A 22290-nucleotide genomic window follows, 5' to 3' on the forward strand; every position below is an offset into this window, starting at 1 on the left:
GGGTACTAAAGCCAAATTTGCAGATGACAATAAAATAGGTTGGAAAGTAAGTTGCAATGAAGAAATAAGAAATTTAGAAATTAGAAATGGGTAGGTTAGGTGACTGGGCCAAAATTTGGCATGAGCAGTTTATAGAATCATAGAATCCCTACAGTGTGGAAGCAGGCCATTTGGCCCATCAAATCCACACTGGCTCTCTGAAGAGTGGCCCGCCTAGATCCACTCTCCTATTCTACCCTACACTTCCCATGGTTTATCCACCTAGCCTGTGCATCCCTGGACAGTATGTGCAATTTAGCATGGCCTACTTAACCTGCACACCTTTGGATTGTGGATGTGTGAGGTTACCCACTTTGGATGGAAGAATAAAAAAGCAACTTGTTATTTAGATGGAGAGAAACTTCAAAATGCCTTAGTTTAGAAGGATCTGGGTGCCCTCATGCATGAGTCACAGTAAACGAGTACGCAGGGGCAGCAAGTAATAAGGAAGGCAAATGGAATTTTGGCATTTATTGCAAAAGGAATGGAGGATAAAAGCAAGCAAGTGGTGTAATTGTACAAGGCATAGTGATACCACATCTGGAGCATTTCCTACACAGTTTTGATCCACGTTGTCCTCATTTTTCAAGGACTGCAACTTCCCCCCACAGTGGTCGAAAATGCCCTTGACCGTGTCTCTTGCATTTTCCGCAACTCATCCCTCTGACCTCCTACCCGCAATAACAACCCAAACAGAATCCCCCTCATCCTCATGTACCACCCCACCAACCTCTGAATCTAACGAATCATCCTCCGACATTTCCGCCATCTGCAATCTGACGCCACTACAAAAGATAATTTTCCCTCCCCACCCTTATCTGCTTACTTGAGGGATCACTCTTTCCATGCTTATGTGGTATACTGTATCCCGTTGTGGCCTCCTCCACATCGGGGAAACCAAGCGGAGGCTTAGGGACCGCTTTGCAGAACATCCACATTCGATTCACAACAAACAACTACACCTCCCAGTCGTGAACCATTTCAGCTCCCCCACCCACTCCTTGGACGACATGTCCATCCTGGGCCGCCTGCATTGCCACAATGAAGCCACCCGAAAGCTGCAGGAACAGCATCTCATATTTCACAGGGAAGTGTGCAACCCAAGGGTATCAATTTCAAAATCTCCCCTCCCCCAACCGCATCCCAAAACCAGCCCAGCTCGTCCCTGCCTCCTTAACCATTACTGCCACCTCAAGCCGCACCCCATCTCCTACCACTAACCTCATCCCGCCCCATTGACCTGTCCATCCTCCCTGGGCCGACCTATTCCCTCCCTAACTCCCCACCTACATTCATCTTTACTGGTTCCAGCCCCGCCTCTTTGACCTGTCTATCTCCTCTCCACTTATCTTCTCCTTTATCCACCTTCTATCTGCCTCCCCCACTCTCTGTATTTATTTCAGAATCCCCTTCCTCTCCCCCATTTCTGAGAAGGGTCTCGGCCCGAAACGTCAGCTTTTTTGCTCCTCTGATGCTGCTTGGCCTGCTGTGTTCATCCAGCTCTACACCTTGTATTCTCAGATTCTCCAGCATCGGCAGTTCCTCCTATCTCTTTAATTTTCAAGTGAAGTTATAATAGTGAGATTCTGTGCTTTAAAAGTCTCTGTGAGCTTTGTACAAAGCCTTTGCCTTTGGGGGCACATCTGCAGATTAATGTGTCTTGCCAATGCTGTCTTAATCACACAGCCAGAAAAATAGCCCAGATGGGGCGGAATTTGTCAAAGGTGTCCAAGAAGGTTTTCTAAATCGATGCGTAGAGGGCCCTGCTCAGGAGAGTGCAACACTGGACCTCCTCTTAGGAAACAAGGTCACGCAAGTGACTGAAGTGTCAGTTGGAGAACATTTTGGGTCTAGAGACCATAACTCTCTTAGTTTTAACATCTTTATGGAAAAGGATCAGACAGGTCCACAGGTGCTAAAATTGGAGCAGGGCCAGTTTTGGAGCCATTAGGCAGGATCCAGCTGAGGTCAATTGGGTGAATCTGTTTGAAGGAAAAGTAACAACTAGCAAATGGGAGGCTTTAAAAGTGTGATAACAAGAGTCCAGGGACAATGTGTCCCTGTTAGGGTGAAGGCAAAAGCTGGCAGATTTAGGGATCCCTGGCTGAGGGATATTGAGGAAAAAGAAGGCGGCATATATCAGTTTTGAGCTATTGGGCTCAAGTGAATCCCTGGATGACTACAAAAAGTGTAGGAGCACTCTCAGAAGGGAAATCAGAAGTACAAAAAGAGAGTATGAGATAGATCTGGCAGATAAGGTTAAAGATAATCCCAAGAGGTTTCATAGCTAAATTAAGAGTAAAAGGGTGGCTGGGGAGAGAAAAGTTCCCATTAAAGATCAGCAAGGCCATCTATATGTGGAGCGACAGGAGATGGGGGAGGTTTTTAATGAATATTTCTCCTCAGTGTTTACTGAAGAAAGTATCATGGGTGTTAAGGAAATAAGAGAAACAAGTGGGGATGTTTTGGACCATATCCACATTACCAGAGGAATTGTCTGCAGCCTTAAAGTGCATTAAGGTGGATAAATCCCCTGGGCCTGATCAAGTCCACCCTCCGACATTGCAGGGGTCTACGGAAGAAGCTGCAGAGGCCCTTGCAGAGATTTTTGCTTCATCTTTAGCCACAAGTAAAGTTCCAGAAGACTGGAAGGTGCCTAATGTTGTTCCCTTGTTTAAGAAGGGTAGCAAAGACAAGCCAGGGATCTACATGGCAGTGAGCCTGACATCAGTGGTAGGCAAGTTATTGGACAGAATACTGAAGGACAGGGTCAACTAACCTGCAGATACTCAAGGTCTGAGTAGGGATAGTCAGCATGGATTTGTGCATGGGAAGTCATGTTTGTCAAATTTTTTTAAGTTATTTTAAAATTTTTTTTAAAGTTTTTTTTCGAAGTGATAAACAAGAGGTTGTATGGGTGCATGGCAATGGATATTGTCTGTATGGACCTATTTGACAAGGTCCTGCACAGCAGGCTAGTCATGAAAGTTAGGTCACATAGAATCCAGGGAAAGCTGGCTAACTGGATTCAAACTTGGCTCAATGGTAGGAAGCAGAGGGTGATAGTTGAAGGTTGTTTTCTCGGGCTGGAGGCCTGTGACTAGTGGTGTACTGCAAGGGTTGATGCTGGGACCTTTGTTATTTGTTATTTACATAAATAATCTGGATGTGAATGTAAACAGCATGATTAGTATGTTTGTGGATGATACAAAATTAGGATATTTCATTGATAGTGAAGAAGGTTATCAAAAATTACAGAGGGATCTTGATCTGATGGGGAAGTAGGCTGAGGATTGGCAAATATAATTCAATATAGTTCGGCACAAGATGCTGCATTTTGGAAAGTCAAACCAAGGTAGGACTTATACAATGAATGATAAGGTCCTGGAGAGTGTTGTGGAACAGAGCAACCTAGAAGTATAAATACATAGTTCATTGAAAGTGGCCTCACAGGCGGACAGGGTGGTGAAGAAGGTATTTAGCATGCTGACCTTCACTGGTCAAGGCATTAAGTGTAGGAGTTTGGGATTGTTATGTTACAGTTCTTTAAGTCGTTGGTGAGGCCGCAGTTGGAGCATTGTGTACAGTTTTGGTCACCGTATTATTGGAAAGACATAGTTAAACTGGAAAGTGTGCAAAGAGGATTTATGAGGATGTTGCCAGGACTACTAGTCCTGAGTTACAGGGAGAAGTTGGCCAGGGTAGGACTTTATTCCTTGGAATGCAGGAGAATAAAGGGTGACCTTACTGAGGTGTATAAAATCATGAGGAGCATAGATAGGATGAATGTATGTAGTCTTTTCTTGGCCAGGGATAGGGAATTGAAAACTAGAGGGCATAGGTTTAAGGTGAAGGGGAAAATTTTAAGAAGGACCTGACAGACAACATCTACATGTAGAGATTGGCATGTATTTGGAGTAGGCTGCTGGTGAAAGTGGTTGAGCAGGTACAACAGCAACATTTTAAAAACATTTGGATAGGTACATGAATGAGAAGGGTTTAGAGAAATATGGATCAAATGCAGTAATTAGAAGTAGTTGAGTGGGCACCATGGTCAGCATGGAACAGTTTGGGCCAAAGGGCCTGTCTCCATACCGTATTACTATATGATTCTATTTGGCAGCAGTAATACCATTTTTACATTCCTCTTTCCCACTCTAGCCCAGTTAATGCACTTATCCTATACACACTCACTACATTGCACTTCTTACATCCACTTCTTCAACCGCTAACACCAGTGACCTCTGCAGGTCAACAGTGAGTTGTTTGTTCATGTCCTCACTGCTGGGCGACAGAGGCCTAAGGTTCAAGTCCTGCAATGGGAGTGCTGCCATGTTAGAGGGTCAGTACTGCAGGAGTGCTGAACTGTCAGAGGGTCAGTACTTGAGGCAGCACTGCATTGTTGGAGAGTGAGTACTGAGGGAGTGATGCATATTTGGAGAGTTAGTATAGAGAGGGTGCTGCACATTCTGAAGGTCAGTACTGAGGGAATGCAGCACTGTCAGACAGCCAGCACAGAAAAGCTTTAGTCCTTCAGATAGATGCCAGTCAAAAACAAGCAGCTAACTATTCTAATTCTATTTTTCTGTACTCAGCTCAAACCTCTGGTGAAGGGTCTAGGCCCGAAACGTCAGCTTTTGTGCTCCAGAGATGCTGCTTTGCCTGCTGTGTTCATTCAGCTTCACACTTTGTTATCTCAAATCCTTGTATGCCTTGGCAAAGCAAATGCACATCTAAATACTTTTGAAACATTATGAAGGTTTCTGCCTTTATCACCCTTACAGGCAGTGAGTTCCAGATTCCCATCACCCCAAAGAATGAAACTGTTTTTCCTCACGTTTCCTCAAATCCTTATGCCTCTCACCTTAAATCTACGGTCATTGATCTCTCCATCAATGAGGAAAAGTTTCTTCCCACATACCCAATCTATGTCCTCATCACTCAATCATGTCCTCTCTCAATCTCCCCTCTTCTGAGGAAAACAATCCCAGTCTTTGCAATCTCTCTTGATAACTGAAACTCTCCAGCCCAGGCAACATTCCGGTAAATCTCCTCTGCATCCTCTCCAGTGCTAGCACATCCATCCAATAACTGCACTCAGTATTGTAGGTGTGGTCTAACCAGCAGTTTACACAGTTCCAGCGTAACATCCCTGCTGTTAAACTATGCCTCGCAACAATATCATATATCTTGTTAACCATTTTACCCACCTATCCTGATACCTTAAGGGATTGGTAGACATGCACACCAAGGTGCACCTGATCCTTGGTGGTTCCCAGAGTCCTACGCGATCAGCACTGTCACAGAATCAGCCCTCAGGGATCACTGCACTGTCGGAGAGTCAGTACTGTAGATATACTGCACTATTATTGGATCAGTACTGAGAATACGCTGTGCTGTCAGAGGTTCAGTACTGGGGACTGCTGGATTGTCGGAGGGTCAATACTAAGGGCATCCTGCAATGCTGGAGGGTCAGTGCAGGGGGAGTATCACACTACTGGAGAGTCAGTTCTGACGGAATGCAGAACTGTAGGAGGGTCAACACTGAGGGAGAACTCCACTATCGGAGGGTCAGTATTGCGCTATTAGAGGTACAGTACTAAAGGAGCACTGCACTATCAGAAGGTTAGAACATTGAGAGTGTGTGACACTGTCACAGAGTCAACACAGGAGTTGAGGGGAATGGCCTTTTTGGAGAAAACAGCAACAATCAAATTTCTGGCACCAGGGTTGGCTCTGCTGCACGGGGAGGCAAAAAGTGTGAAAATGCAATCATAATAGGGAATTCAACTGTAAGAGCATAGATAGGCATTTCTGTGGCTACAAATGAAACTCCAGGAAGGTACGTTACCACTGTGCTGCCAGGGTCAAGAATGTCTCAAAATGGCTATAAGACATCCTGGGGGCAGAGGGAGGTCAGCCAGTGATCTTGAATTACATAGATTAAAAAAAAGGTCCTCAATGCAGAAGATATGTAGTTAGGAAGCAAGCAGAAAAGTACGACCTCAAAGGTAATGATCTCAGGATTCTGGATGTAAGTTTGTTCGCTGAGCTGGAAGGTTTGTTTTCAGACGTTTCGTCACCATTCTAGGTAACATCATCAGCCTCCCTTCACCGGAGGCTCACTGATGATGTTACCTAGAATGGTGACGAAACGTCTGAAAACGAACCTTCCAGCTCAGCGAGCAAACTTACATCCAGAACCTCAACCTGAGCTATAAATCTTCTCAAATCTCAGGATTATTACCAGTGCCATAAGCCAGTCAGAGTAGAAATAGAAGGATATATTGGATGTACACATGGCTAAAAAGATCATGTGAGGTAGAAGGTTTCAGATTCCTAGAGCACTGGGGTTAGTTCTGAGGGAGCTGGGACCAATAAAAACTGTTTACAACTAGGTAGCAGTGAAATTGACGCCCGAGGGGAAGTATTTGCTCAAGTAGTTGGGAACATTTAAAATAAATTGGCAAAAGAATGTGAACTTTTGCAAGGACTCATGAAAAGGGAAATCAAGGTTAAAAAAAATGACAGAAAGGGAATAACAGAAGTGATAGAGGAATCAAAACCCAGAATCAAACAAGGCCACGGTAAAAAAAATGGTAATGGAACAAGGAACATTAAAAAACCTTAATGCTTTATGCTTGAGTACATGGAGTATTTGAAATAAAGTGGATGAATTAATCAGGCAGATAGATGCAAACAGTTATGATATAGTTGGGATAACTGAGTAATGGCTGCAGGGTAACCAGGGATGTGAACATCCAGAAAATTCAGTGTTTAGGAAGGACAGCAAAAATGAAAAGGTAGTGGAGTTGCATTTCGGGTTGAAATGATTATAAACACAATATTAATTATTGAGAAATACCAAGGGGCAAAAAAACATTAGTGGGATTGGTACATAGACCACCAAAGTGTAGTGGTGATTTGGGAATGGCATTAAACAGGACATCAGAGATGCATGTTCTAAAGGAACATTTGTAATTATGGACAGCTTTAACCTGCAAATAGATAGTATGTATCAAATTGTCACAATTTCTTAGAGGAAGAATTCCTAGAGAGTATATGGGATGGTTTTCTGGAGCAATATGTTGAGGAACCAACTTAGACCTTGTAATATGCAATAAAAGAAGGCAATGTAGTTGTGAGACACACCGTGGGGATGAGCGACCATAATGTGACAGAACTCCCCATCAAGATGGAAAGTGAGGCAGTTGCTTCTGAGACTAGAATCCTGAACCTTATTAAGGGAAATTATGATGGTATGAGGTATGAGTTAGGCTTGAACAGCTGGGAAATATTACTCAAAGGAATAACTGCAGATAGGCAATGGCAAATACTCAAAGAGTGAATGGGAGAAATACAAAAATTGTTTTATTTCTGTCTGGTGCAAGAGTGCAAAGAGAATTCTGGCCAAACCATGGCTTATGGAGATAATGTTAGATGCAAAAAAGAGGTACACAAATTGGCAAGGCAAAACAGTAGAACTGAGGATTGGGAACAGTTTAGAAGTCAGCAAAGGGAACCGAGGGATTAATTAAGATGGGAAATAGAGTATGAGAATAAGTTTGTGGGGAACTTACAGTCAGAACTGGGAGAATTTATAATTGGGAACAAAATAACGGATTATTAACTAAATCCATACCTCGCTTCTGTCTTTACAAAGGAGGACACGAAAAATGTAACAAATAAGGGAGATAGGGTTTAATGAGTGGGAAAAACTGAAGCAAATCTGTATTATCAGAGAAATAGTGTTGGAAAAATTAATGGGATTGAATGCTGAAAAATCCCCAGGGCCTTACATCCCAGTGTGCTTAAAGAGGTCGCCTTAGAAACAATGGATGCATTGGTGGTCATCGTAAAACATTCTTCAGACTCTTGAACAGTTATACCATCATACAGTCACAGAATCATACAGAACTGAAACAGATCCTTCAGTCCAATTCATCCATGCCAACGAGCTTTCCCAACCTAAACTAGTCCCATTTGCCTGTGTTTGGCCCATATCCCTCCAAACCTTTCCCATTAATGGCCTTCATCAATTCAGGTATTGACTGTGGGAGCTAGGACATTATGTTACAGTTCTGTAAGTCATTGGTGAGGCTGCACTTGGAGTTTTGTGCACAGTTTTGGTCACCATGTTATAGGAAAGACACAGTTAAACTGGAAAATGTGCAAAGAAGATTTACGAGGATATTACCAGGACTAGTAGGCCTGAATTATAAACAGAGATAGGCCAGGATATGACTTTATTCCTTGGAATGTAGGAGAATGAGGGGTAAGCTTATTGAGGTGTATAAAATCATGAACGGCATAGATAGGATAAATGCATATAGTCTTTTTCCCGGGAATGGGGAATTGAAAACTAGAGGGCGTGGGTTTAAGGTGGGAGGGGAAAGATTTAAGAAAGACCTGAGGGACAACCTCTTGATGCAGCGAGTAGTGCAAATATGAAAAGGGCTGCCAGAGAAAGTGGTTGAGGCGTACAATAGCAACATACAAAAAACATTTGGATAGGTACATGGATGGGAAGGGTTTAGAGGGATATGGACAAAATGCAGGCAGTTGGAATGAGCTGAATGGGCACCATGGTCAGCATGGACCAGTTTGGGCTGAAGGCCCTGCTTCCATGCTGGATTACTTAATAACTTGACCTGTCGATAGTTCATTCTTCATACAGACTGGCCTCAGTGTGAAAACATTGTCCCTCAGGTCTCTTTTAAATCTTTCTCCTCTCACCTTAAAATTATGCCTTCTAGTTTTGAACTCCCATATCCTAGGGAAAAGACCTTTGGTATTCATCTTATCTATGTCCCTCATGATTTTATAAACCTCTATAAAGTCAATGCTCATACCCTGCACTCCAGGGGGAGAAAAGTTTCAGTACAGCTGTACTGAAGGAGGACACTATGGAGGACTCGAGCAGTGAGGCAATATGGGCAGAACTCAGAAATAGGAAGGGTGCAGTAACCATGTTCGGGCTGTACTACAGGCCTCCCAACAGTGAGCGTGAGATAGAGGTACAAATATGTAAACAGATTATGGAAAGGTGTAGGAGCAACAGGGTGGTAGTGATGGGAGACTTTAATTTTCTCAATATTGACTGGGATTTGCTTCGTGTTAGCGGTCAAGATGGAGCAGAATTCGTAAGGAGCATCCAGGAGGGTTTTCTACAGCAGTATGTATGTAGTCCAACTTGGGAAGGGGCCTACTGGACCTGGTGTTGGGGAATGAGCCCGGCCAGGAGGATAAGGAGGATGTGGGGATGTTGTAGTGTGATTGGAACAGTCGAGTGAGTGGGCAAATGCATGGAAAACACAGCATAATGAGGATAAATGCAAGGTCAATCACTTTGGTAGCAAAAATAGGAAGGCAGATATTATCGAAATGACTATAAATTGAGAGGGGAGGGCAGATTGCACCAGATTTGAGTGCAGGAACAAGGATGCCTTGCTGCAATTATATAGGGCTATGATGAGGACATACCTGGAATATTTTTGTGCTCAGTTTTGATCTCCTTATCTGAGAAAGGGTGTTCTTGTTGTAGGGGGAGTGCAGTGAAGGTTTCCCAAATTGATTCCTAGGAAGACAGGACTGATGTATGAGGGGAGATTCGGTAAGTTAAGAATATATTCAGTAGAGTTTAGAAGAATGGGGAGATCTTATAGAAAGTGTGTAAAATTCTAACAGGACTGGACAGGTTAGATGTAGGAAGGATATTCCCAGTGCTGGGGGAGTCCAGAACCAGCAGTCATGGTTTAAAAAAAGGGCTGAGATGAGGAGAAAATTATTCACCTGGACAGAGGTGAGCCTGGGGAATTCCTTACCTCAGAAAGAGGTTGAGGACAAAAACATTGTGTGTTTTCAAGAAGGAGGTAGATGTAACTCTTGTGGCTCAAGGGATCAAGGGAAATGAAAGTAGTGTGGCATGGTGGATCAGTTGTTAGCACTGCTGCTTCACAGGACCAGGGATCTAGGTTCGATTCAAGCCTTAAGTGACTGTCTATGTGGAGTCTGCATATTCTCCCCACGTCCTCCGGATGCTTCATTTTCCTCCCACAGTCCAAAGACGTGCAGTTTAAGTGGATTGGCCATGTTAAATTGCCCGTAGTGTCTAGGATTATGCAGGCTAGGTGGATTAGCCAAAGTAAATGCGGGGTTACAGATATATGGTGTGGAGCTGGGTCTGTGTGGGTTGGTCTTGGAGGTTCATTGCAGACTCAATGGGCTAAATGGCCTCCTTAAGCACAGTTTTATGATTTCTATTACTTGATGTTCAGCCACGATCATATTGAATGGCAGATCAGGTTTGAGGGGTCATATGGCCTACTCCTGCTCCTTTCTTCCATGTTTAATAATGAGAGTGTGCCACAATGTCGCAGGGTCAATACTGAGGGAGTGCTGCACTGTCAGAGGGTCAGTACTGAGGGAGTGCCACACTGTCAGAAGGTCATACTTAGGGAATACCACACTGACCGAGGCTCAATACTGAAGGAGTGCCACATTGGTCGAAGATCAGTACTGGAAGAGTGTTGCACTATTGGACAGTGAATAGTAAAGTAGTACTTAAGTAGCAGAGGGTCAGTTCTCAGGGAATACTGAACGGTTGGAGAGTCAGTATTGAGGGTATGCTGTACTAGTGAAGGGTCATTACTGAGGGAGCACTGCACTGTCAGAGAGTCAGTACTCAGGGAATTGTGCACTGTCAGAGGTTCAATACAGAAGGAGTGCTGAACTAGTGGAGGGTTTGTACTGACGGAGTGCTGTATTGTCAAGAGGTCAGTACTGATGAAGTGCTGCTTGAGGATCAGTGCTGAGGGTGTGCTGCACTGTTGGAGGGCCAATACCAAGAGACCGCTACACTGTCAACGGGTCATTAATGAGAGAGCGCTACACTATCACAGGGTCAGTACTGACGGAGGACTGCACTGTCAGAGGGTCAGTGCTGAGGGAGTCCTGCATTATCAGATGGCTGTCTGTCGGACGGGACATTGAATCCTATCTATATTTGATTAATATAAGGTCCAATGGCACTATTTTGTAGTTTCCAGGGAAGTCAACTCTCTTGTCCTGGGCAATATTTATCACCCAATCCAAATCACAAAAACACATTACCTGAACACACTCACATTGCCAACTGTGGGTGTTTGCTGTGAATGATTGTCTTTTTTTTCTGACATCACAACAGTAATTGTACTTCATTGTCTGGAAGGCATTTTGGCACATTCAATAGTTATGAAAAACGCTTCAAAAATGCAAGAATTTTCTTTTGTCACTTCGTTGAAAATGAGAGTTAAGCAATGATTGATGCATGCAGATTACACGGACCAATGTGTATATACTAATATATACAGTTACAACTTCACTGTAAAGCAGCAGTGTGTCAGGATAAAAATGGTGTATTTTCAGGAGGCAATGAATAAACCTGGATAATCTAGAACATTTCCAGATAAACCTAACAGCGTACTCTATTCCCAACTGCTTATGCTGTTTGCTTGTATATTCTGACAGCATTTATCAGGGCAAGGACAGCAGCTAAATCAATTCAGTTCTTATTACCATTGATCTGGCTTCCAAATCAAGACAACCCTGCAAGTCATGTATGTAAATGCTGTAGAAATGCAATAAACACTGATGATCCTTGTCTCTGAATAGGATGCAATTTGATAGCATCCAGAATGCTTGTATGAACAAGTTCTAACCGTCCAATGCTTGTCACTTGCCTGATCTTCATGGGTTCTGACAACATGTCATGTTTAGCTCCGAAAAGTATTTTTATTAACATTCTGCTTACAATTCCCAATTATATCAAACTTGATCTCAACAAGAGTCATATCAGACTCAAAACATTAATTCCTTTCCCCTCCACAGCTGCTGCCAGACCTGAGTCTTTCCAGCACTTTCTATTTGTATTGCAATAATTTTGAATTATTTAAATTGCAAAACACTCAGAAAGAAGTGTTGTTATCTATCTGTTCTACATATGATGGCTAGGTTTTTGTGAGATGTGCAAAGTTTTTTTAGGATGTAGGAGCAAAATTAGGTGATTGGGCCCATCAAGTCCGCTACACCATTCAATGAGATCATGGCTGATCTGATAATCCTCAATTCCACTTTCCTGCTTTTCCTCCATAATGCTGATTCCTTCACTGATTAAAAATCTTTCTATCCCAGCCTTGAATATTCTTGATGACAATCTGTAAGTTGAATTTGTAGTTCGGCAGTGGGGCTATATTCAAAATGAACACTAATTTATTTCAGCATATTTCAATGTAACTACAGTTTCTGCCAATTAGAATTACTGGATTCAATTTTAACTTTGGCAAAATGTTATGGACAACATGTTTTGGCTTCAGAATATTGTTTGTAAATTACTACCCATTCACTCTGGGCTGAGTGTTGGTTTTTTTGGAAAAGTCTAAGTTGCGTTAAGTTTTCTGGGCAGTTTTTCACTGTGAGGCATAGCAAACGGTACTGTCAGAAGGCACAATAACTGGTATTTTGCAGTTTCCTGATGTTACTAATCAAGAGGAACAGCTCAACTCCTCAGAAAAATGATCCAGGCTACTTCCACACCAGAATATCCCCTTGATTCAAAATCATTGACCCCACTACCAGGAGTGACATTGTCATTGACACAGTGACCTCTCAGTATGAGCTGAATCTGGGTTTGGGGAAGACAACTCATGTGTATTACTGAAATCAATGAAAACAAGACTTGGAAATGGCCTTTATTCCCACACAGTCATTTGGTGGGAGGAACTGTTGTTGCCAACTGTGATTAAACATGTTCCTGGAGGTTTCCTCACATGGTTTACTCCACTGGTCAGGCAATATATCCATTCTTGTGCTGCACTGCCTTTCTGCACCAATTGGAAAAGAAAGCAACTCATTACCCAACTGGATGACGCTTGACCACCAAACAGCCCTTTTCAATATTTTGCAACAGAGAAATATTCAAAGAAAATGACAAAGAACATGTTTTTGATGTGTCAACAAGTTTTCTCAAGGAACTCACACTGTAATCTCTGAAGATTGATATTTAGATTCTAGAGACTCTACTTCAATACAGTGTTCTGTCTCCCAGTACTACCTTGACTGTGACAGGAGAGGGCATGTTGTCCTGCAACCCGAATTTAAGACGCTGAGAAGAAAATCAGTAACCAGGTCCTCAAATGTAATCATCTCCAGATTACGTTTAGTGCTATGTGAAAGTGAATACGGAAATAGGGTAGATGAATGCATGGATAGACAGAGGTATTGAGACTGGCTCTTGAGAAAATGACACCTGTATAAGCTGGATGAGTTGCTTCTGAACAGAGTAGGACTGAGTTCTTTATGGGGTGTTTTGCTGGTGTTGTTGGAGGGCTTCAAAGTAAACTGGCAGGGGTGTGGGAACCAAGAGAAGACCAGGGTTCACAAAATACTTGGCGAAGAGATAGTACCAGCACAGAGAACAGAAAGTCAACAGATGAAGTCAGAATAAGGAAGAAAGTAATGAAGTCTAAATCAGGGTAACTGTGTATGTATGCAAATGTAGTTAGTGTAGTAAATTAGATTGGGGAGTTATAGGCACAAGCTGCCATATGGAAATATGATGTTGAGGTGATAACAGAGTCCTTCAAGGAAGGGCAAGATTGGATAAAAATTGTTCTTGGGTACAAGATGTTCAGAAAAGAAAGGAAAGGTAATAATGTTGGGGAAGATGTAGTGCTATGCTGGAAAAAGAGAATGGCTCAAGGGCATAATCAATTTGGCTACAGCTAACAAACAAAATGTGTGCAAATACACTATTCAGTGTAGTCTACAGACCACCAACTAGTGGAAACAAATCTGCTACGAAATTACAGAGAAATACTGACATTATAGAGTGGTTACAATTGGCGACTTTAGCTACCCCAATGTAGACTGGGATTGTGGTAATGTTGACAGTGGACAGGAGGAAACATTTCTAGATTATGTTCAGGAATATTTCCTAGACCAGTATGTATCTATTCCGACAAGAAAGGATACATAAATTTCAGGATGATAATAGAAAAGGAAATCCAAAGTAAGAACAATTAACTGCAGAAAAACCAACTTCAATGGAGCTGGACCAGATAGACTGGAACAAAAGGTTAATGGAAAAACTGTAGCTAAACGATGGCTATGTTCAAAGACATAATTGTACAGGTACAATCAAGGTACATTTCCTCAAATGGGAAAGGGACGGCAAACAAACCCAAAGCATCCTGAATGAAAAAGGAGTTAGAAATTAAGATATAAGAAGTATGTTTATGACAAATGTTAGACAGACAATACAATTGACAGCCAAGACAATACTGAAGGTTTAGAGGGGAGATGAAAAGCAAGTAAGGGAAACAAACAGGAATTATGAGAAAAGACTGGTAGCCAACAAAGAAGAGTGCTAAATTCTTCTACAAACACATCAATAGTAGAAGGGTAGTAAAAGGAGGGAGAGGGCTCATTGGGGAACAAAATAGGATTTTACACTTCAAGGCAAGAGGCATGGCTGAGATGTTTAATACTTTGCATCTATATTTTCCAATTTCATTACCACAGAAGAGGAGGCTCAGTCCCTTGAAAGGTTCAAAATTTACAAAGGAGAAGTTTTGGATAGCCTATCAATGGTTAAAATGTGTCAAGGCACTGGGACCACACGAGAAACCATTGGGCAATCACCAGAATCTCTCAGTCTTCTCTAGAGTCAGGGAGGATACTAAGGACTGGAGAATTTCAGGTCTATCAGTTTCACTTCAATGTTGGGGGAAACTTCTAGAAACAATTATTCAGGACTGAATTAGCAGTCTCATGTAAAACAGTGAGTTGATTAGGAAGAATAAGTGTAGATTTCTAAAGGGTAAATCATGTTCAATTAACTAGTTGGAATTTTTTGAAGCAGTAACAGAAAAGGTTAATGAGTGCAATGCTGTTGGTTTCGTATAAATGAACTTCCACAAGACATTCAAAACAGTGCCACATAAAGTTTTGGGCAAAGTTATAGAGCATGAAATAAAACGTACAGCAGCAATACTGATACAAAATTAACTGAATGATTGGAAACAGTGAGAAATGGTCAATGGATATTTACCAGGCTGTTTACAGTGGAGCTCCCCAAGAGTCAGTACTGGACCCTTGCTTTGCCAATTGGCCTCAGCTGGAATACTATGTACAGTTCTGGATGCTACATTATAGGAAGGATGTGAATGCATTGGAGAGTGGATAGAAGAAATTTATGATAATGACACCAGGGATGAGAAACTTCAGTTATGAGGTTAGATTGAAAAAGCTGGGACTGTTCTCTTTAGGGCAGAAACAGGAGATCTGATAAAAGTCTACAAAAATCGTGAGAGATCTGGAACAAGTGGATATGGAGGAACTATTCCCACTCATAAAAGGATTGAGAATGAGAGGCACATATTTAAGCTGTTCTGCAAAAGAAGCAAATGCGCAGTGAGTTTACTCTAGAGTTTAGGTCTGGAATGCACAGTTTCCAAGTGTGATAGAGGCAGAGTCAAGTGCAGCATTCAAGGGTGCATTAGATTGTATCTATTTAAGTAACAATGTGGAAGGGTTTGGGGAAAAGGCAGCAGAATGACATTAAGCCATAATGCTCATTGACAGCTGGCGCAGGCATGATAACTGAAAGTCATCATACTGCATTTAAACAATTCTGAGAATCTGTGCTTCATTTGGACAGATGCCTGCTAAGAGCCAGCTTGGTTGAACAATAGTTAAGTATGAACAGGCTACCCAGCTAAACCCTCCTGTTTCTGAAAAGAAAAATCAGTTCAGGGCAAAAACCATTTGTTCTTTTGAATATGATTGAAAGAACACTTAAAGACTGTTATGGTTGTATCTTAAGTCTTGCAGTCACAAACTGTGTTTGCAAGACTTCAGATACAATCATAATAGGAACTGCCAATGCTGGAGAATCTGAGCTAACAAGGTGTAGAGCTGGACGAACACAGCAGGCCAAGCAGCATCAGAGGAGCAGGAAAGCTGACGTTTCGGGTTGAGACCCTTCTGCAGAAATTTCTGAAGAAGGGTCTCGACCCAAAACGTCAGCTTTCCTGCTCCTCTGATGCTGCTTGCCATCAGAGACAATCATGTCTGATTACTGACTGGACCCTATCAAGTGACGCAACAGAGCAACTAATGCTGAAATATTCTATGCCTGAATCTTTTTGGCCTTCAAGAATATCATTGGAAAAAGTATTTTATTTTTTTCAGAACGCCAACCTCTGCAGAGAAATTTGTTTACTCCGTCTCTTTTCCAATGAGATATTACTCCACCTTACTGAATAAGAGGTAGCGGGAACTGCTAACGCTAGAGCATCTGAGATGTTGAATAAGTTTTGTTTTGATAATTAATCCATGACTGTGTTTATAAAGAAACTCAATTGATAGAACTTGTTGTTTAAAACCTGAGCTAGCTACGATATTTTATTGGTCATCTTGGTAAATGGGAAAATGATCTTTATGTGATGTTGTGTTCCCAGAGCAGTAGGGCTACAGTGACCGTGCAATTCTCCAGGCTCAGTTGTAACACTGTGTACAGTGGACAGTGAAATTAACTGGATGCTACACTCTAACAAAAGATGAGCAACTGTATTGAGAATTTTAAGGACAAAAGTGATTTAGTGTGATTATAAACATTAAGGCTTTCAAGCGACAGTTATACAAAAAAAAATGCATTTAAAGTCATATGGTCATAGTTTTTTTTACAGTACGAAAACAACTTCCAGCACAAACTGCCCATGCCACTCAATTTTTACAATTTAAATTGGTCTCATTTGCCCACATTTATCCTAACCCTCCATACCTATCCCATCCATGTACCTGTCTAAATGCTTCTTAAATGACAAAATTGTACTTGTTTCCACACTACCTCTGGCAGTCCGTTCCAGACACAGTGTGTGAGAAAAAGTTTCCCCTCTGGGCCCTTTTTTATCTCTCCCCCACACCTTACACCTGTGCCCTCTAGTTTTATACTCCCCTACCATGGGGTAAAGCTGTCTGCTATTTACCTTATCTATGACTCTTGTGATTTTACATACCATTTTGAGACTACGCTTCAGGGAAACAAAGTTCCAGCCTATCCAACCTCTCCATATAACACAAACTTTACAGTCCAGGTAGTATCCTCGTAAATCTTTCCTGCACTCTTTCTAGTTTAATACTATCCTTTCTATAGTTGGGTGACCAGAACTGCATGCAGTGTTCCAAATATGATCTCACCAACGTCTTGTACAGCTGCAACAAGGCATCCCACCGATTATACTCAATGCTCTGACCAATGAAAGCTAACATGGTGAAAACTTTCTTCACAGCCCTGTCTGCCTGTGACTCCATTTTCAAGGACCTATGAACTTGCACCCCTAGATGCCTTTGTTCTCTTACACTCCTCAGGCCCTACCCATTGACTATATAATTTCTACCTTGGTTTGCCAAAATGCAGCACCTTGCATTTATCTAAATTAAACTCCATCTGCCAGTCCTTAGCCCACTGGCGCAGTTGATCAAGACCTCACAGCATTCCCAGATAACCTTCTTCCCGGTCCACTATACCACCAACCTTGGTGTCATCCACAAATATACTAAACATACCTCTTAAATTCTCATCCAAATCATTTATATAAATGATCCCTGTGGCACACTGCTGGTCACAGCCTCCAGTCTGAAAAACAACCATCTACCACCACCCTCTGTCTTCTAACATCAAGCCAATTTTATATCCAAAAGGCCAGCTCTCCCTGGATCCTGTGAAATTTAATTTTATTCAACAACCTACCATGTAGCATTAGTGTTTTGTTTTACATTTCCTAAAAGCTTAATTCTTAGATACAAAAGCCAGCTAACATCAAGCACATTTTTTTGCTGATATTCTCACATACTTGCTCCTGGGTAATGTTTAATTGCTGAGTAGCTTGGACCATCATGGTAAAATATTAATGAATGTCTGCTTTAATTCCTGAAGTTGTCTGATGAATTTCAAACATGGAAGGTTTAAACATTATCACAAATCACATCAAGAGTTTAACAATTGCAACTGTGGGTCACAGTTTTACAAATAAGGACCTCAAAAACACATACAATTATAGCCAATCAGGATCTATCAAATCTGTACATTCAGAACGCCAAAGAGGAAGGCTGTCAAGACCATGCTAACCTACAATATAGTGCTTTTCTAAAGCTTGGGGCAGCTAAACTTTTTGCAGTCAATTTTACTCATACAGGGTAATCACTTTCATTATGTAAGTAACATAGCAGCCAATTTCAGTATACCAAGATCCAACAAACAGAACTGCCACCGGATCATCTGTACCAGGTACATTCTGTGGTGATGAATAAATATTAGCCAGGGTTCCAGACCAAACTCCTCTGTTCACCTTTGAAATAATGCTATGGGATCATTTACATTCAATCAGGAGGGCAGGCAAGGCCTTGGTTTGAAAGGCAACATGGGTGGGTTTCATTCAGCAGGGGGATGGGAACCAAAATTGTAGTTCGATTATAGAAAAGGTTGAGAGTAGGGTGGTCCGAAATAAAGCTTCAGGGACGCAAGATGGCACCGGCAAGCAAGAAGTTGGTTTGAAGTGTGTCTACTTCAATGCCAGGAGCGTCCGGAATAAGGTGGGTGATCTTGCAGCGTGGGTTAGTACCTGGGACTTTGAAGTTGTGGCCATTTCAGAGAAATGGATAGAGCAGGGACAGGAATGCTTGTTGCAGGTTCCGGGATTTAGATGTTTCAGTAAGAACAGAGAAGATGGTAAAAGTGGGGGGCGGGGGGGTGTGGCATTGTTGGTCAAGGACAGCATTACAGTTGGAGAAAGGATGTTTGGGGACTCGTCAACTGAGGTAGTATGGGCTGAGGTTAGAAACAGGAAAGGAGAGGTCACCCTGTTGGGAGTTTTCTATAGGCCTCCGAATAGTTCCAGAGATGTAGAGGAAAGGATAGCAAAGATGATTCTCGATAAGAGTGAGAGAGACAGGGTAGTTGTTATAGGGGACTTCAACTTTCCAAATATTGACTGGGAACACTGTAGTTCGAGTACTATAGATGGGTCAGTTTTTGTCCAGTGTGCGCAGGAGGGCTTCCTGACACAGTATGTAGACAGGCCAACAAGGGGCGAAGCCACATTAGATTTGGTACTGGGTAATGAGCTTGGCCAGGTGTTAGATTTGGAAGTAGGTGAGCACTTTAGTGATAGCGATCACAATTCTGTTATGTTTACTTTAGTGATGGAAAGGGATGGGTGTATACCACTGGGCAAGAGTTATAGCTGGGCGAAAGGCAATTATGATGAGATGAGGCAAGATTTAGGGAGCATAGGATAGGGAAGGAAACTGCAGGGGATGGGCACATTAGAAATGTAGAGCTTATTCAAGGAAAAGCTCCTGTGTGTCCTAGATAAGTATGTACCTGTCAGGCAGGGAGGAAGTTGTAGAGCGCGGGAGCTGTGGTTTACGAAGGAGGTGGAATCTCTGGTCAAGAGGAAGAAGATGGTTTATGTTAGGATGAGATGTGAAGGCTCAGTTAGGGTGCTTGAGGGCTACGAGGTAGCCAGGAAAGACCTAAAGAGAGAGCTCAGAAGAGCCAGGAAGAGACATGAGAAGTTGTTGGTGGATAGGATCAGGGTAAACCCTAAGGCTTTCTATAGGTATTTAAGGAATAAAAGAATGACGAAAGTAAGATTAGGGCCAATCAAGGATAGTAGTGGTAAGTTGTGTGTGGAGTTAGATGAGATAGGGGAAGCACAAAATGAATATTTTTCAACAGTATTCACTCTAGAAAATGACAATGTTGTTGAAGAGAATACTGAGATACAGGCTACTAGACGAGGTGGGGTTGAGGTTCACAAGGAAGAGGTATTAGAAATCCTACAGAGGGTGAAGATAGATAAATCCCCTGGGCTGGATGGGATTTATCCTAGGATCCTCTGGGAAGCCAAGGAGGAGATTGCCGAGCCTATGCAATTGATCTTTAACTCGTCATTGTCTACAGGAATAGTGCCAGACGACTGGAGGATAGCAAGTGTGGTTCCCCTGTTCAAGAAGGGGAGTAGAGACAACCCTGGTAATTATAGACCAGTGAGCCTTACCTCAGTTGTTGGTAAAGTGTTGGAAAAGGTTATAAGGGATAGGATTTATAATCATCTAGAATTAGGGATAGTCAGCGCGGTTTTGTGAAGGGAAGGTCGTGCCTCACAAACCTTATTGAGTTCTTTGAGAAGGTGACCAAACAGGTAGATGAGAGTAAACCGGTTGATGTGGTGTATATGGATTTCAGCAAGGCGTTCGATAAGGTTCCCCACAACAGGCTATTGTACAAAATGCGGAGGAATGGAATTGTGGGAGATTTTCCTCGGATGGTGACGGCGAGCATGAGGGGGCATAGCTTTAAATTGAGGGGTGAAAGATATAGGACAGATGTCAGAGGTGGTTTCTTTACTCAGAGAGTAGTAAGAGAATGGAATGCTTTGCCTGTAATGGTAGTAGATTCGCCAACTTTAAGTACATTTAAGTCGTCATTGGACAAGCATATGGACGTACATGGAATAGTGTAGGTTAGATGGCTTCAGATTGGTATGACAGGTCGGCACAACATCGAGGGCCGAAGGGCCTGTACTGTGCTGTAATGTTCTATGTTCTATATAGCAATTTGGATCGGAAATTGGCTTGCTGAAAGAAGACAGAGGGTGGTAGTTGATGGGAAATGTTCATCCTGGAGACCAGTTACTAGTGGTGTACCGCAAGGGTCGGTGTTGGGTCCACTGCTGTTTGTCATTTTTATAAATGACCTGGATGAGGGCATAGAAGGATGGGTTAGTAAATTTGCAGACGACACTAAGGTTGGTGGAGTTGTGGATAGTGATGAAGGATGCTGCAGGTTGCAGAGAGACACAGATAAGCTGCAAAGCTGAGCTGAGAGGTGGCAAATGGAGTTTAATGCAGACAAGTGTGAGGTGATGCACTTTGGTAGGAGTAACCGGAAGATAAAGTACAGGGTTAATGGTAAGATTCTTAGTAGTGTAGATGAGCAGACAGATCTCGGTGTCCATGTACACAGATCCTTGAAAGTTGCCACCCAGGTTGACAGGGCTGTTAAGAAGGCATACAGTGTTTTAGCTTTTATTAATAGAGGGATCAAGTTTCGGAACCAAGAGGTTATGGTGAAGCTGTACAAAAATCTGGTGCAGCCGCACTTGGAGTATTGCGTACAGTTCTGGTCACCGCATTATAAGAAGGATGTGGAAGCTTTGGAAAGGGTGCAGAGGAGATTTACTGGGATGTTGCCTGGTATGGAGGGAAGGTCTTACAAGGAAAGCCTGAGGGACTTGAGGCTGTTTTCATGAGAGAGAAGAAGGTTGAGAGGTGACTTCATTGAAACATATAAAATAATCAGAGGGTTAGATAGGGTGGATAGAGAGAGCCTTTTTCCTAGGATGGTGACAGTGAGCACAGCTTTAAATTGAGGGGTGAAAGATATAGGATAGATGTCAGAGGTAGTTTGTTTACTCAGAGAGTAGTAAGGGAATGGAACGCTTTGCCTGCAACGGTAGTAGATTCACCAACTTTAGGTACATTTAAGTCGTCATTGGGTAAGCATATGGACGTACATGGAATAGTGTAGGTTAGATGGGCTTCAGATCAGTATGACAGATCGGCACAACATCGAGGGCTGAAGGGCCTGTACTGTGCTGTAATGTTCTATGTTCTAACACTATCTGCAAATTTTGGTTTCCTTCAGTAATGCTGCCTAAGTTATATTTCAGTCTCTGCAGTGGGATCTGACTTTGGGGAACAGCTATAGCTGGCACCTTGCAATCGGACAGATTGAAGGCCGAATGAAAAAGGTTTGAAGTCTGCTTTGGAAACAGCAACTAAATGGGATAATTATTACTTACTGCCACATTTCAGTGAAAATGTAAATACTAGTTTTTACTTTTTATAATGCAGATATAAAATGATACACTATAACTTGTCCGGGTCAGAAATCGATTGTTTGGAAAACCAGGTGTGCACTTTAATGTCCTGTGCCATGCTGAGTTTGATGGCTGGGAACATTTAACTGTCTGGAGGAAGTCCATGGCAGTGAGGTCCTTTATGGGCATACGAACATATGAACATGTAAAATAGGACAGGCCATGTAGCTGCTCAAGGCCACTCCAACATTCGATAGGGTCATGGCTGATCTGCTTATGGTTCAAATTCCACATTCCCATTTGGCCCCAGTAGCCCTTGATTCCC

The 22290-nt window shown here is 42.4% G+C and overlaps 1 protein-coding gene across 4 annotated transcripts in view; it reads right to left on the bottom strand.

Moving 5' to 3' along the window:
- Window positions 1-22290, bottom strand: part of si:dkey-26i13.8 (kinesin-like protein KIF19) — a 291207-nt gene that overhangs the window by 74236 nt on the left and 194681 nt on the right. The window lies entirely within an intron of this gene.

Source organism: Stegostoma tigrinum, chromosome 23 (genome assembly GCF_030684315.1).
Source record: "Stegostoma tigrinum isolate sSteTig4 chromosome 23, sSteTig4.hap1, whole genome shotgun sequence".
In the NCBI taxonomy this organism is placed as follows: Eukaryota; Metazoa; Chordata; class Chondrichthyes; order Orectolobiformes; family Stegostomatidae; genus Stegostoma; species Stegostoma tigrinum.